Source organism: Mytilus trossulus, chromosome 11 (genome assembly GCF_036588685.1).
Source record: "Mytilus trossulus isolate FHL-02 chromosome 11, PNRI_Mtr1.1.1.hap1, whole genome shotgun sequence".
NCBI classification, from domain to species: Eukaryota; Metazoa; Mollusca; class Bivalvia; order Mytilida; family Mytilidae; genus Mytilus; species Mytilus trossulus.
The window spans coordinates 6,352,111-6,370,646 of record NC_086383.1 but is presented as its reverse complement, the minus strand read 5'-3'; the positions used below and the strand labels follow the sequence as shown (position 1 = coordinate 6,370,646).

The window sequence follows — 18,536 nt, the reverse complement described above, 5'->3', positions numbered from 1 at the left end:
TAAGATTGTTCGTCAGCAGAACCGGAATAGATTTTAAAAAGTCGATCTGCGCCAATGCTTCACTACCGGTAACTACTTCTGCGCCGGTCCGGAATTTCAAAACATGACATAAAAAAAAGTTAACGATTTTGAGTTCATTAGTACAATGAAAAATTCGGGAAATTTTCCCGTATTTTTTTTTTATTGAATTTTCGCCTGTTATTGGGGACTCCGTCCCCATAATATATTTTGGCTGTGAAATTTCCTAAGTTTTTCAAGAAAAAAAACATAAAGCTCTATACATTGAGCTCTCATACAATTAATCAGACCTCCAAGGTAAATTTAGACAAATTAAAATAATCATTTGGCCATTTAAAAATTATTAATTTAGTACATATTCATTTATTTAAACAAAGTCTCTGCAATTTGTATCTTTTATCAAGAAACTATTTTTTTAGTTCAAATTACATTATCAGAAATATGACATGCTGTTTCCATAGCAACCACAGCAACACTATCAGATCTAAATACATTTTTGAATTACTATTGCCAAATGAAGTGTCCCTGCAAAAAATTTCGAAAATCTGTGAACGTTCATGTCTTTATGAGTTTGATCCTTAGGGAGAACTGGTGTTTAAAATATCTGACTAAACAAAATTGGCTTTTCTGATTGTTGAAGGTCCAACAGTTCCTTAAATCCACTTCATTTATACATTGGTGTATGTTTGTTTTATTCAGCATGCTACCTTATCTTCTTATTTTCTAATGGTTTGTTCGGTCAAATAGTTTAAATTTTCGTAAACATGTATAAACATGATAAAGGTTCAAACTACGCATACGTTTTTTAATGAGTCTAGTGCCACAAACATGTATTTTTTCTTTATGAAATAAGCTTATAATTAGTCTTTGATGCTTCCTACGAGAAGTTCATATAATGTTAATGACTTCAGTTTAATAATTCAATTCTTTAAATTGTGTGCAGAGCATAGTTTATACACGACATACAATAAAAGTAACAACTGGTTCATTACCTATGTTTAATTATTATTAAGTATTGTTTCACTTTACCGTATCAGTAACAGTTATCCCACGAGGAAGCGGCATGTAAGGTTCAGATCACCCCAATGTCCGGAGACCAGAGGTTGATCTGACTCTGATACCCCAAGTCCGAATGGGTTAAATATTTTACATCCAAGCTGCTATAATTAGACAAAAAACATTACCAACTGATACAATTTAGTTTAGAACGCCACACAACTGTTTTAATCATCTTTATATACTATAATATTACATATTACCCCCGAACACGATGATTAAATATGAAACTATGTAAACTCTTCCCACTGGCCTATCGAGCCACACTATATCGCCACTGAAAAAAAAATAAACATCACTCTTGGTTACCGATTCTCCCCACTTTTTAAAAAGTGTTAAATCAAGTTGAACGCTCAGTCTGACAACTCACTTATTTACAAAAATGGTTAAAACCCCACTGAATAAAGATCTACTAAATCGCCTCATTTATAAAAATATCTTGCTTATGATGTATGTTAATTTACTATAAGTAGGTAACAAATCGTCCTGGTTTAGAAGTATATGTCGTGGGTTGATATGCTAAAGGTCTTGAGTTCAAATGCAAGCATAGACATTTGATTTTTCTAATTAAATCTCAATTAATAGTCTTTTCATTGTATGTGTTTGTAAGTTTTCTAGTGGATTTGACGTTCCCGCCAACATTTATAGATCAGAGAAAGCATGTAAAACAAAGAAACTCAACTAGGAATATCTGGTAGGGGTGGTCCGGCTCAAATCACCCCTAGTTGAACAAAATAGCTGGGATGTAAGGATAAAACTCATATTGGGATTGGGAAAGTCCGTCCTCCAAACTTAACACTTAACAAAAAGGATGACTTATTCTAAAAAGGATAAAGATTCCAAAGGGACATTCAAACTATTATTAAACGTGTTGTTTTAAAAAAAATTCATAGATCAATAATAAACGGACAACACCATGTGTAAAAAGAGAAAAAAAACAGACAATAATAGAAAACAAGACCCAAATTTGAAAAGTAATTAAAGATAGAGCAAAACGAACTCCGCAAAAATTGAGGTTGATCTGAGGTGCTCCAGAAGGGTAAGCAGATTCTGCTTCATATGCTCATCAAATAAATAGCATTAAAGATAGTTTTTTATCTAGAATTTCCAATGCTACGTTTTAAATTATATGATTAGTAGTACAGGTTAACATATTTTCGGACAGAACAACATTAACAAAAACCTTAATGATAAAATATCTTACGGACACCCATCAAAAACAGCAGTAGATAAAGACAATACATAGAACATTTTTATAATAAATATACATATTTGTTAGATTGTATATACGTTTTTGCTAAACTAGATTTGTAGGATTTGAATTATACTCATACAAGATTATCAACATAATGAACAAATGATGAAGTTCACCAGAAAAGTATAAAAGACATTATATTTGATATTGAAAAACAGTTTCTGTTTTTACCTTCAGCTGTTGGATAATTTGTTTGATATGGGTTTACGTGGATAACTGCATGTTTCTTTTTATTAAAAATATTTTTGAAGTGACTGATCCTATATATAAATGTATTTTAATATCTTTTGATGCTAAAACATATACACAGTATCTTTCAGTCCGTTACTTTGCATTAGACAGATGTTTCATATAATTTGCTTCAATTCACAGAAATAAATGCCGTACATCGAACTTATCTACCATCCGTATTGATTGTGAGAAAATGTGTAGTTTTCTTAAGTATTAAAATATTCCACTACTTCTACACTTCGAAAACAATAACTTTCTCATATTAACCATGGTGATAGACACATTCTGAAAAAAAAACTACAAGTATAACAGGAGCAGATGTAATTATATTGGTGTGTACCTATGAACAAATGCAGGTCTCAATCAAACAACTGTTTGTTATCACGTTTGTCTGTCGACCACATGATTTAAAAGGAAATTGCTATTTAGGTAATCCCATAAGACCAATTTGACAACCAAGTGTAAACTAAAATGTTAATTCATGAAAAAAACAATTATTGTTTTATATTGGAATGACGCGGCGTTTTGAAAACGTACGTATAGGAATAATAAAATACCTATCAACATTATCAATTATAAGAGGTTGACGTATTCGTTATTGCTTGTTTCAATTTGAAAAATAAACTACAAGATACTTTGATTCAATATTGATTTTCAGCTATCTCGTGATAGTCCTAAATACTATTTTGTATAAGTATCAATAGTTTTCGTATGAATTACCACTAACCTACTTTAAACAATGCATTTGGTTTGGTAAATAAAACTGTAAAACACTACCCACCAACAAACAGCACAACCGGATATATCCTTAAAACCAATATTTGTATAATTAGAGTGAAGTATTGTTCAAAATTTAGTTGTGTGGCAACGGCACCTTTTTTGGTTAATTTAACATGTATTACTATGGTGTTGGAAAAGTTGCGCTTATTGAAGAATTTGTAGTATAATCATTTTAGAATCAACAATATGAGGTTTACCCAAAAAATAATTAAGGGCTAACAACAATCTTATAATTGATATTATTATATTACAAATATGCGTATACTTATACACCTTAACAGCGAAGACGATCACATTTACTGTACTCTTCTAGTAAACAATTATTTTGTATAATGAAACAACATAATATAGATGAAGAGACATAATATATATGTATGACATATGGTTTCAATTCGTTCAATGATTTAAGATAGAAGAGTGTTTGACACGTTAGCACGGATTTTTTTAATTGACCTGGATTGCCGTACTTTTGTTAACATTTTTCCGAAGAAAATAACATTATCTACAGTTTTTAAACAAGCAAAAAAAGTATAATGATGATAAAGTTCCAAAAGCAATGACGAACACGAATATTACTCTTTTAAATTTACAGTAAAAATGTAATTTAAAGGATTTTCATTTACGTTTTGTTTGGTTACATATATACATAGTAGTTGATGTGACATCACGATGCAATTAAGAAACCAATAAAGATAGTTGACAAATTCTGTAGGAATTGCATCTTCTGGTTTTACCCATTACGTTTTCATTTGCTGTATACTAATGAGCTTGAATGTGCCTTTGGTATCTTGCGATTGTCTTTTTTGAATCCGAATGTTAGCTTACATATCTTGCTTCCAAGAGATATAGGCATACTATTCTTTTATGTCATTCAAGTTCGACGTTTAGTTTACAATAAAACAAGGTTTAATCCACATATTTCTATATAAGAACATGTCTTTACCAAGTCAGTAATATAAACGGTGTTAATCAATCGTTTTATTTGTTTGAACGTTTGATAGCACCTTTGATTTATAAACTTTCCGTTTTCAATTGGCGTCAAAGTTCGGTATCTTTTTTATTTCACGTATTGATACATTTTTCAATTAACGCAACCAATGTTAGACGACGTTAAATTTATAAAGCTGAGAAATATTAACCGAAAAACACTTTTTTGAAGGAAAACACATTCCTAGAGGAAACAATCATTTGTACGTCGTAATATATTTCGTGAGACTCATCCCATAGGCTTTTTAATGATTTAAGCAATACCACGTTAAGGGGGATTTTAAGTATAGAATTACGTATCCCAAGGTAGTGGATGACATTAACAGATCACAAAAGCAAGGATATTAAAGATAAAACACACGGAACGATGCAATAACAAAATCATTTGAATATACGCACTATTCCAATGTTTAGAATTATCTTGACAATCATAAGGAAGTGGGCGAAAATGCCACCAATTTGATGCATTTCTTGATACAACAACGCAATATACATTTCCAATCTTACATTGTCGTTTCATTTGTGGGAAGACAAATGTACATCTTCCCGCAACGTTGTTTTAAACGTTGTTCTAGACAATTCTTCCGATTTGGGATTTCCAGATAATGAATTAATTTCTGGACGACGGTTTCTTTCATGGATATAACAATTCATTCAAGGAACAAAACGTGTTAAAGTGATGCGAACTTTAAACATGTATCAATGCTAACCCTTCTAAGTTAATAGTTTTTACGTACCTGAAAACTAAATATTATAACAGTCATGTCTACGTCCCTTTAATTATAAAATAAAAGATGTGGTATGAATGCTAGTGAGACAAATCTTGACATAAGACCAAATGACACAGAAATATATAGGTCACCGCACGACCTTCATCATTGAGCAGAGTCCATATCTCATAGTCAGCTATAAAAGGCACCAAACGACAATGTTAAACAATTCAAATAAAAACACTAACGGCCTAATTTTTAAACAAGACAATGAACGAACACAGTAATTGCCAATGAGACCACTCTCCGTAACATACCAACACAACACAGAAAAAAACAACTTTTGGTCACTGTACGAATTTCAACAATGAGTACACCCCGTACCACATATTCAGCAATAGAATGCATTACAATAAAAAATGTAAGATATATCGTAGGAAAAAAAACGTATGATTTTTGTTCAAAATAATGAGCGAAAAACAAATATGATATCAGCAACACACGAAAACCAGTGAGTAACAGGCTTCTAACTTAGAACAGATACTTTTATAGTGTGGCGGGGCTGTATTAATTTAATTCGGGTCATAGTTGACTTTAAATGGAGTGGCTAATATTCTCGTTTTCGGTTCGTCTTCATACTATGAATTTAAACATTTGGTTGACCATGTAAACGTCAAATCTTGTTATAACATTCATAGAACGTATAAATTTATTGATTTTTGTTTTCATATTTAATCGTACTAAATTATAATACTGATCCCTTTGATAATTATTTACTGTCACTTTCCCTCATAAATAAAAAAACAAGAGTGCACACACTGAAATGTCTCTTCTTTACATATCAATGATATTATGTTGGTAGTCCTAACATATAAAGCTTTAGTACAACTGTCACATGAATTAAACATCAACCAAGAAAACTATACATTGACCTTTAAACCATGAAAATTAGGTCAAGTTCAAAAAAACAATGCCAGGCAGGCATGTACAGCTAACAATTTTCCATACAACTAATCAAGTTGAACTATTGCTTATATTTTAAGAAAAACAGACCAAAACACAAACACTTAACTATAACCACTGAACCATGAAAATGAGCTGAAGGTCAAATTAAACTTGCGCGACTGACATATAGATCATAAAATATGGATATACGCCAAATAAAGTTGACCTATTGCGTATAGTATTAGAAAAAAGACCAAAACTCAAAAACTTTACTTTGACCACTGATCCAAGAAATGAAGGTCAAGGTCAGATGACAACTGCCAGCTAGACATGTACATCTTACAATCATTCTATACACCAAATATAGAAGACCTATTTTGAACAGTAAAAGAAAACTTAACTATAACCACTGAACCATGAAAATGAGGTCAAGGTCAGATGACACCTGCCAGTTGGACGTGTTCGCATCACAGTCCTTCCATACACCAAATTTATTAGACCTATTGCTTATAGTATCTGATATATGAACTTGACCACCAAAACTTAACCTTGTTCACTGATCCATAAAATAAGTTCAAGGTCAAGTAAAAACTTTCTCACCGTACTTGACAACTGACGACATATTAACACAAACCGCACCAAACATGAAAGTGAGTCTTAATCTTAAATGGCTTACTAGCGACACCCGTAATGTTGAATTTGACACAGTAAGTGAGTCGAATAAGCAAACAAGGTGTCTTTCTTTGCAAAGGAAATGTTTATCAATCAAAGGCCTCGTGTTTAAAAAATAATATATTGTTGAGGAGCCAGTTTTCATAAAACAAATAATCAAAACAACAACACCAATTAAATGTTCGTCCGCTTATTGTTTTTCATTAGAAACAAAAGGAACGACTTATTTAATGTCATTTTACTGTATGTTTGTTGTAAGTCTAGGAAGTCCTTGAATTATAAAAACTTCGGATTATTCTGAGACTCGTGCTAGTTTATGTTTCAATAAAGATAAGAAAACAAGGATATATATATATATATATATATATATATAGTACGCTTACTGGCAATGTACTATCATACATACAGATATAACCATGACACACTTTACATTAATTCGACAACGACAAATATTACTCACTATTGCAACATAGTTGAAAGGTAACAATCAAAATTTCTGAACTCCGATCAAAATTCAACACAAACAGTTAGTACTTATATTTCAACCTTATCATGCTTATACAAGCAAACATGTTATCAGAAGTTATTCCAATACATTTCATAGTGCTTTTTTGTTTACTATAATTAAAACAAGACAGTACAAGGATGCCCCACTCGCACAATCATTTTCTATGTTCAGTGGACCGTGAAATTGCGTCAAAACTCTTATTTGGTATTAACATTAGATAGATCATATAAAAAAAAACATGTTTACTAAGTTGCAAGTTGATTGGACTTCAACTTCATCAACTTCAAACTAGTTTGACCAAAAAACTTTAACCTGAAGCGGGACAAACAGACGAACGGACGTACAGACCAGAACACATAATGCCCTTCTACTTTCGTAGGTGGGGCATAAAAAGTGAAGTTCTTCAATATATGACTTAATCTAAGTAATATCTTTCTACTAAACACACTAAATTATTACTTAAATAAGGACTAAGTAATTCGTTTACTCAAGTGAGTAAAATCAGTATTAGTATTTGTTTTAAATTAAGTATTTTTTTGATAGACACACATTTCAGTAAAACACTTACTTGTGTCAAGTAATTTTTTTTATGTCTAGTAAAATATAAGTAATTGATAGCATAAGTGAGTAATTGGTAAGTGATTTCTAGTAATGAGTTATAAAAATAAATACTTAATTTTAGTAATATAAAATTACTTAGTAATATTTGTTGTTTTGTGTAGGTCTTGTTAATTTTGATGTTTTTTTGTTTATTTTATTAGTCATTATTAATTTGTCTTACCACTTTGACTGAATACTATGAAACATCGAATATAAAATTAATCGGTTTCTCTTTTCCTTGATTTAATAGTTATTTGTTTTTGGTTTTTTACATTTGACAGATAATAAAAAGAATATTTATTCTATCAACAAAAGTTTAAAAATTCTAATAAACCTCGACTAAAACGAATATTAAGATTTTTAAAATAAACGCATATTGGTAAGAAAATTATATAATCAATCATGTTTATAATGTTTAAAGGTATTTTTTGTGAAGCTCGGTGGGATCAATGTCTTCATGTTGAGTTGAACAGCAGAACTTAACATTGAGTTGTGTCATTTGAGCTCTTTTGTTAATTTTATTATTGTCTTGTTAATATGCAATATATATTTATTCTCAGTTAATGTGTTTTCTTATATAGCAGGATAGCAGGACCGACCTAATATTGTATAAACGAATCCCAAATCAGAGTTTGTTGATTACATTTGTTCGAGATTATTCATACATCTTACAGTTTACAAATGGGTTTCTATAAAAGTGTTCAAAGGTTAATACATGAAGAGTAAAGGGTTCTGATCCAATTAATTTGATTACATATTTTAAGCTTCAAATACTTTACATGTAGATAAATCTTTAAGGTCGTTTACCCTATGAAAACGTTCCATTAATAAAAATGCAAATCTGCAACATTTTATAAATAACATCATATAAATAATGATAGTTTTAAGTTGTAATGAAAAACCATTTGAAGGATTTACGATCTTTTATCCAAACAATCGCAGCCTTTATGTGGTTAATGGATCGCGTCATAATGCTTCACTTTAATTTCCAACTCCCACGTTACTGATACAAACTGTACATTTATCCCGTTCCGATGAAAAGGTTTCCGTTGTAGTGTGCAACCCAAATTTGTTTTGGATTACTGGATTCCTAATTATTATACAGTGATATAAAAATGTTGTCTTTCTGATCTTAATATTGCAAGTTTAATTTAAGATAAAATGATAATTCTCTATAATAGCAGCACAGTTGAATAAAGTTTCCTAGTGTTTCTTTCAAACTAAATGTAATAGTATGAAGTTATGTAATTTAGTATAATATGATTTTTTTAACATGAATGAATCCATAGACTTATTTCCGTCATTCCGTGTTAATAGTTTATATAATAAACAACTTTTGATTGTTTTAATTTCATAGCTACAAATGTCCTGTTTACATATGTTATTAACGAATAAGTAAGGTTTTTATTGGTAACAATTTTAGTATGACCTTCTTCAGGGATTGATTGGGGTCATTTTGATTAGTATTAATTCTAGATATATGATGTTTTTAATATGGTGGTTTTTTCCTGTAAACTATACGATCTGTGTATCTATAACTAGTTGTGGTCGCTTTGTATCGATCTGATGAGTTAAGCCGCCTTTGTCAACAGATTTCTGTAGCTCGTTTATATAGTGATCTGTATCACTACTGTGTCGGATTTAAAGGAGAGATTGATCGCCCGAAAACAAATTTTACCCTGCCACATTCTTATGTAACAGTATATTTGCTTTTCTTTCATTGTTTCGTAAACAAAACGGACTTTATGTAATCTTGATTACATTTGTTATATTTGTCGTTTCAGGGCATTTCAAAGCTGACTTAGAGGATGGTATTTGCTTATTGATGAAGAATATACAGTGATCTGTTATTATTATGTCATTTGGTCATGTTTGATGGATTTTTGATTAAGTAGATTTTACATCCCTCTTGTATATCTCGTTGTGTACGTTTTTCCTCGGTAGGTTATTGCTGTATTTTGTTAAAAAAAAATCTGCTTTTTATTTTCACTTTTGTTTTCAAAATATTATTAGAAACATCCAGTGTTTGTCCTCAGTTGTTTCTTTACACTTAATCACAAATAAGCATATATATTAGCACTACGGCCAATTCGTCCTTAGTGTTACTTCCAACGGTATGGTGTAAAGCCCATAATCGGTCTACGTGCTTGCAATTTCATTTGATATCAGTGTCTAATAATTGTCATATGTTTTATCATATTGTTCGAATCCTTTATCATACTTTATCTTTTAATACATTGTTCTTTTACTGTGCCTGATAAAGTATATAAAAACGTTGGCAAAATCTTTAACCGATGTAGTAGGTTGGTCATAATGTTTAAACATTGTTGGTGAGATTTCATTAGTTAGGAATTTTAGACACGAAACATTACATCTTACACATATTTATATCAGAAAAGTATTTGTGAAGAAGTGACGTGGTAAACGAATCATTTACGTGATGTCTGTGTTAATTGCTATGAAACATTCAACATTTTCTATATAGTCATGTGATCAATTCGATCAAAGTAACGCATACTACAGATTCAATGAAGACCATTGTCTAAACGACGGAACCAACAGATGGACGTACACGACTTGTAATCAATTAGACGTCATATACATTCTCTTGGGAACAGTCAAATAACAGAGACATATATAGCATTACACATCCATATACTATAAATATAGACGGATATGAATCAGAAACCGATTATATAGTTTCAATAATGTTGTCATTGTTTTCTCATTCGTCCATAGTGTTGTTAACAAAATGTTATAACGTTTTAGAAGTTAAAAATGAAAAACGCCAAAATAAAACAAGGTAAACAAGATGATCATCTCATCGAAACCTCTTATTATACCTTTAGGCACGTGTTCTCGTCCTAACTTTACTCACATACACGTTACATAACCTAAATCAACTCTTCTTCCTGTATACAAAAACAAATGATACACTAATATATGTGATCCTTGTTTTATACGTCTATTAGGAAAATCAATGGAGTGAAATGAAAATCGATTTCGGAATATGACGCATCGTATTGATTGATTGATTGTTGGTTGCTTAATGTGTCATGCATATTCAGGACAAGAACAAGTTCACAATAAATACAATAGAGGCCATCTGGGATAATGATCGGGGAAATGTGAACTGCCACTGGAAAATGAGGGTATTTTGGATAGGGACAGAAACTTTGTCTTGAAACAGGCCACCTACGGAACCCTGAAAGAGTTGTTGCAAGGGTTCTTGAGGTGCAAAGAGCTTGGCACTCTCCTTACACGAGGCATCGAAATTAACGTCCCCATTCTGACCGGACGTAACTGCGAACTTAATACATTCCGCACAGCCAAACGGACGCCCCACTTCGGCAAGCGTTTTACTGCCGGTCGGGAAAAGACCAAGTGACTATATTTCTATTCCCCACTCACCCAATCACACGTATGTTATGAACAACTATATGTTTTAAGCTATTAATATATCATAAGCATTGCAATCGTGGACATACATAAAATACTATTTTGTTAAAGTATAAGTTTTGTTTAGGTACGTCAAAGAAACGGGAATATTAAATATAAGTCAATGTCATTGATACTATTTTGTAGTCCATTAATTGTAAACAAAAATCCATTTACATTTCTATCATTGGGGATCTCACTGAATATAATTCCAAAATGCGTTTAAGTAAAAACAATTGTTTGCAAAAAAAACATTTTTTTTTTCGATATTCACAAGTTACGAACGTCTAGCAGTTGTCTAGATGGAGTAACTCAAATCTTAAACCGGTATTTGTCATTTATCTTCTGATTTTTTTATTTTTTTTAAAGCAATGAAAGTTCGTTTGTTACATCATTGGTAATTTGTTAACATAGAAGCATACATTGTAAGTCGTTAAATTACCATGGCAACGAAGAAAAAGATTTTAAAAAACGTGATGTCATTCAATACGATCTGATAAATTAAAACACCATTTCACTACAACCACTTAAATCAAAACAAACCCCACGCATAATCTACTTTTGAATATTTGAGACCTGTAGGTATGTTTTTCGTCCTATATGTACTTCCATTCATTTTTACATAACTCTATTCAATTATTCATTCTGTAACAAGACACAAATGCTCTATTAATAACTTTGATCTGCGTCTCATTACGTCTCTTAGAAAAATAGAAGATACAAAATCAATATCGATTTCAAAATATTATGTAATACATGACTAAACTCTATGATAAACGCTATTATTTTATCGAAAAGATCACAATCGTGCAAATACATAAAGAGCTAAACTGTTATCAGTAATGTAGCGCAATGTAGGATAATGCGTAATTAAAACGTTGACTGCATCACGACAAAAGGATTGTGTCCTGTAAATATGTTTATAAAATACTTAAAGGCTTAATTTAATGACAACAGCTTGACATTAAGAACGTTTTAAAATTGTATTGACACACTGAGTCACATAATATGTGTCATTATAAAAAAAATGCCTAAAGCTTTTATCTTGACAAATCCAACTGTTAGGAGTGTCATAAGGCATCAATGGCATAGAGTACATCGGATGTCATCATATTGTTTAGGTTTTTTTTTTCACAACAAAAGTAAAATTGAGAAACAGAATCAGACTAAGAGTTGAAATAGTTATCAAAGGTACCAGGATTATAATTTAATACGCCAGACGCGCGTTTCGTCTACATAAGACTCATCAGTGACGCTCAGATCAAAACAGTTAAAAAGCCAAACAAATACAAAGTTGAAGAGCATTGAGGACCCAAAAATTCAAAAAAGTTGTGCCAAATACGGCTAAGGTAATCTACTCCTGGGCGTAAGAAAATCCTTAGTTTTTCGAAAAATTCAAAGTTTTGTAAACAGAAAATTTATAAAAATGACCATATAATAGATATTCATGTCAACACCGAAGTGCTGACTACTGGGCTGGTGATACCCTCGGGGACGAAACGTCCACCAGCAGTGACATGGACCCAGTGGTGTAAATAGTTATCAAAGGTACCAGGATTATAATTTAATACGCCAGACGCGCGTTTCGTCTACATAAGACTCATCAGTGACGCTCAGATCAAAACAGTTAAAAAGCCAAACAAATACAAAGTTGAAGAGCATTGAGGACCCAAAAATTCAAAAAAGTCGTTGAGGTCAAAACACAGGAAAGTACAGTATTTTTGTATAAATGCATTATATTAGCTCAGAAACGTAGAATCTAAAATCTATATTGATCAAATCATAGGCATGCATACGATTCGCCACAATTTCATGAAAATCGGTACAAAAACATTTTTGAGTTATTGTCCAACATTTTGACAACAGATTCACCATGTTGACGGACAGGATGAATGATGGATGAACGGAAGGACGGAGAGAACGAAACCTAAACGGATAGATAGACATACGGAGAACGATATACCATTATCCTCCCGCATAAAAACTAACCAAGAAAAGACCAAATTTGCTAAAAGTGGCTTCAAGCACAAATAATTAATTAGTTAATCAATAGTACACTACGAGATCAATCTGGTATGTTACAGTGTTAATCAAGTCACAGTTTCATTGAAAATACAAAGTTACACAATAATAAAAGTTATCAGGGTTTGTATTCACCTTGTTGACGTTAGTTGTGGTTAGTGAAAGTAGTATCTTTGATGTGCACCTTCAGCAAAAACAATGTACTAAGTATCTCGAGCAGACACTCTTTGTAATTGTTCTCAGGGATAAATAAAATAGATTGGTCTAAGACATTAAACACGCCGATATGGAACGAGATAAAAAGATGCATTAAAATATTAACAATTTGTTCCAACTGATTATATGTAACACCATCAGTAATACTGTTTACTTAAGTTCTGACCAAGACATTTGTTTTACAATTTTGTTCTCCTCATCCGACATTGAGAAGATGATGCAATGACAATGTGACAATTTTAATTATTAGTTATCTGTCTTGTGCAAACTTACTTGTAAGGAAACTTTACATTTGTATTTAATTTCTGTATCCTTATGTATGAAATTGACATATATCTTATTTATCTTATTTACATATAGTGTGCTTCCATCGTTGATCACAGTAGGGTACATCTAAATCTGCATTATATAATAATAACATATATATTTAAATAGAAAGAGCTATAATCCATTGGATTGTTATACATTATCATCGTAAACACACCTGTCATTCATTCGGTGTTATTTTTAAATAATTGTTATACAGTATCTGATTATTATACAAATACAGTATAAGCGTAAACAAAAGTGGTATGCATTCTCTACATTAAATTGATAACTAGCATCCCCCTGTTTAGAGTTGTTTCGAAATGAACCTGTAAATGTGATTAGTCATGTAGACGTATTAGGTACTCGTGGGGGGGGACATGTAAAATTTTGAGACACATACGTAAGGAGTAATTATGCAAGTTTATAATCCGTTTTTCAGTATTGTCGTAAACAAGATCATTTGGTTTTGAAGTTTGAATCGGTTTACGTTCAGTACTGTAACTCATACTGTAACCTATAGTTGCATACATGCGGGTCATCTAGACAATGAATAGACAATGAATAGTTATCATTCCACATCTTTTGATGGTTTATATCAAAGTATACCTACGATTTTAACCTCAGTTTTTGGAGAGGTTCTGGTTGCTCAGTCTGTGGTGTTCTATATTACTTTGATTTGTGTTCTGTTAACAAAAGAGAGTTAAAACGGGGAATGTGCCAACTAGACAACTACCTGTACAACGTAATAGGATCAGAAAAACAAAAAAAGTCTAAGGCCACTATTAAAATCCATCACCAGAAGGTGATTTGCAGCTGCTGCCTAAACAAAAATGTGTACTAGTTCAGTTTACGTCACAATTAGCTCAAAACACATTAGTGGACAAACATTTTATAAAAAAAGATACTAGACTATATTGTTTGTCTGTTAACAGTATTATCATTGTATTTGTTTTCAATTACTTTCGATTTATGAGTTTGAACGTCTCATTAGAATTGTCCGCCCCTAATTTTGAAGGTTTTACTAGTATTATAAAATGCATTTGTGATTGTAATTAAACATTGTAATAAGAAAAACAAAGACGAAAAACTGATTGATTGTCATCGGTATTGCTAGAAAGTGTTACTCGATCATTAAAGCAGTTGTTTACGTTCATTATGTTATTCTACTATATGCATGCAATTGTAAGAATAGCTATTTCCTATCCATAAGCTGCTTATGTTTAATTCAGTTTTTAAGACATTCAAACAGGTCTTTCTAACAACATGATTTAAAATGTGGAAAAATCATTTATACTTTTGAAATAACGTTTTTTTTAAATTGTATTTTCTATCTAGAAATATGATGTTGCATTTAAAATATATATTTTCAAAGTATTGTAGAAATAGAACCCTTAAGGATAAAATAAGAAAGCAATAGACGAAAGGACCAGTTAACATGATGAGGTATACTATTATATTAAAGCTTTGAGGAAAAGCGTGCTGTGCAAGCTTTCCATCATACTTTAACGTGATTTATCAATGTCAAATTGTATGAATGAGTTAAATGAATGAATAAATGATAAACTAGACAAAAAAAAGAAATAGCCATCTTTACAACACACAAATAACATACTTTCATATACTACTTTGACGATATACCGAATCTGGTACATATAAACTGGTTTCACATATACCTATAACACCTGATGTCAGGGAGACTAGATCATAATATTCTACTCTTTCTTTCATTCTTCCCAGTGACCGATCTATATTTTACCGACCATTTCCTATATAGGTGTAATACCACCATTGATGTTTCCCTATTAGTCTTTGTTAAATTGACACTTTTAAAAAAATTGTACAGTATTTACCTTTATTTCAGCCAAAGAAATACTTTGCATGTGTAAAGTTTAATCCTTTCCAGTCATACAGTGAAAATTTCACACTACTTTTCATTGCATATAAGAAAATAATCATCACCGGAAGTAAACAACCCAATTTTTACACTTGTATTTACTGGTTACTTGCTTTGGTAACTATGTATCCTTAACGTTCCAGAATATTTTATAAGACGATCAAATAAAAAAAGAATGATGCATTCAGACATCCAACATACATATTTACGACTCAGAAAAATGTAAGTGCATTGAAATGCAGGGTTAATTTTCTACAACTGTCAAATTCAAGGGAATATTTTTTTAAGGCCTACTTTCGTATGCAACCGGATGTGGCGTACCATGATTTGGTGGTATTACACATAAAGAACACCTTAATATCAAATAAACTTAATGTAATTTTTTTCACTCCAATTGCAAGTTATTTCAAGCATAACTATCAAGTTTTGTCTCAGTCAGAGCTATAGTTTCAGAGAAAATCACTATAATGTAAGGCCTTATCCTACGGCAATTTCAGTCTAATTTAAATCCTCATTTCAGTGTATCATTATAAAATGCAGTGTTGACTACTATCTGATCATAAACTCATGATCTATGCATTCAAACAATTAAATAGAATACAAAAGACAACTTTAAGATGAAAAACAATTTTATTGCACCTTTTAGAGTTCATTTGAAGGTCTGTTTTGGTCTGTTTTGGTCCATTTTTCCTCCTTCCTTCCTTCCTTTATCATCAAAACTTGATATCTTTTGTCTAAAAAATAAAACAAATGTGATTATTTACCCACAAAAATTAAATAAATATAATGTTAAATCAATAATTAAAGTGTTTTAACTGAAAGAACTGTCTCTATAAATGTTAACAGTCTACACGGAAGTTTCTATAAGCCCTTATGTGTAACTCGAGTTTTTGGTCTGTTCGCCTAGTGTGGCAAATAACGGTTCCCTTTCAGTCAATCATTTATTGTTACTGGTATCAAGGTCTTTTTATTTACTCAAAACAGTATATTTCTAATAGATTTATACAAAGAGTCAACTTTCTTGTATTTTACATTAAAAAATGGGGAAAAAGAGTAATAAAAAAAACCCTCAAAATGTTTTAAAAAGGGTTATGTCCCTTGGAATGCTGGTACAAAAAATAATTGGTAAGAATTATAAAGTTTAAGTATGTGATACTGGTATCTGATGTGTTTAAATCCAGTGCAAATAAGTGTTTAGATGATTTATTGTCTGTGCAAAATGTAGACGGCACAATGGCAAATTGTAAACTTTTGCGGCCAAAAAAAACAACAAAAAACATGATGATAGTTGATACTTACTTTAATGCTGAAGTGTCATCTGCAGACCAATTCACATATAAGATTTTTCAACAGAATGCTCTTCAGACCATGGTTAACACTGAAATAAAAAATTCACATGTTGTATAAACAAAACTGTTAGGTTAATTTAAAATTTAACACAGTAAACTAAATACAGCTTTGTCTGCTGTCCACCCATTTGACTTAGAAAACACCCGTAAACCCCCCATTTCAAGGCAATTTTACCTCAAACGTGCTTTCTGTGTCTAAATCCATTCCGAATTGTCCATGTTTACAATGTATGAACTGGTTTATTTATAACTTTTAAAAATGAAAGTACAAAAAGGTCACGAGTGCACATATGGTTTCCCTAAATAGGTGTAATACCACCATTGATTTTTCCCTATTAGTCTTTGTTAAATTGACACTTTTAAAAAAATTGTACAGTATTTACCTTTATTTCAGCCAAAGAAATACTTTGCATGTGTAAAGTTTAATCCTTTCCAGTGATACAGTGAAAATTTCACACTACTTTTCATTGCATATAAGAAAATAATCATCACCGGAAGTAAACAACCCAATTTTTACACTTGTATTTACTGGTTACTTGCTTTGGTAACTATGTATCCTTAACGTTCCAGAATATTTTATAAGACGATCAAATAAAAAAAGAATGATGCATTCAGACATCCAACATACATATTTACGACTCAGAAAAATTTAAGTGCATTGAAATGCAGGGTTAATTTTCTACAACTGTCAAATTCAAGGGAATATTTTTTTAAGGCCTACTTTCGTATGCAACCGGATGTGGCGTACCATGATTTGGTGGTATTACACATTTATGCAAATTGCTATAATACCAATTCAGTAATATGACAGTCGTTTGATGTGTTTGGGCTTTTAGTTTTGTCATTTTCTTTTGGAATTCCCGTTGAGAGTTTTCCTTTGAGGTATTTATTTATGTTATTTTCAGTACGTGCGTCCGTTTGGCTGTGTGGGATTTTTATACAACCGGTCAAACCATTCTTCATTCTACTTGTACAGTATAAGTTGTTAATTTGTTCTCAACATAGTGAAACAGGCATACATTATGTGTCACTTGATGTTAAACAAGCAATCATCAATCAAACATATTAATGTTACACCTCATATATGTCTACCTCAATACCAAATGAAATGAAACTGTTCGAGCATTAAACAAATGTTCTTCTTTTACATTTTGTTTTACTGCTTTATTCGGCTACCAGTTGGTTTTGCGTTTGTAACATCTGTAGAGTTAAACAGTATTCTATCTTTCATAATTATGAAAAAAACAATTTGAAATCATCTAACAATTTTATAACATAGCTTGGAGATGGGCGTATACAAAATCCTCTTAAACTAATCCTTTGAAAAAAATCGTTTGTAATACAAAACAATAAAATAGCTTAAAAACCACAAACCTTTTTTTACGAGAAAATGAAGTGAAATTCGCGATAAGATAAAGTGCAGTCTGTTTTCTTTCATTCTTCCTGTCTATTGATGACGTGTTTATTGCATGAAGAATATGTCTTAAATTTGACCCATGTCCTTATGTTAATATAAAATGTAAGACGTTTAGAATACTGCTTTACG

At 31.3% G+C, this 18,536-nt stretch overlaps 1 long non-coding RNA gene across 1 annotated transcript; it reads right to left on the bottom strand.

Annotated features, from left to right (window-relative positions):
- Nucleotides 1–16,173: 16,173 nt before the first annotated feature.
- LOC134691686 (uncharacterized) lies at nucleotides 16,174–17,473 on the bottom strand. The gene is made up of 3 exons (XR_010102179.1): nucleotides 17,374–17,473; nucleotides 16,941–17,019; nucleotides 16,174–16,375 (listed from the first exon to the last, which is right to left on the bottom strand). It is a non-coding gene; the product is annotated as an uncharacterized LOC134691686 (long non-coding RNA).
- Nucleotides 17,474–18,536: the final 1,063 nt, after the last annotated feature.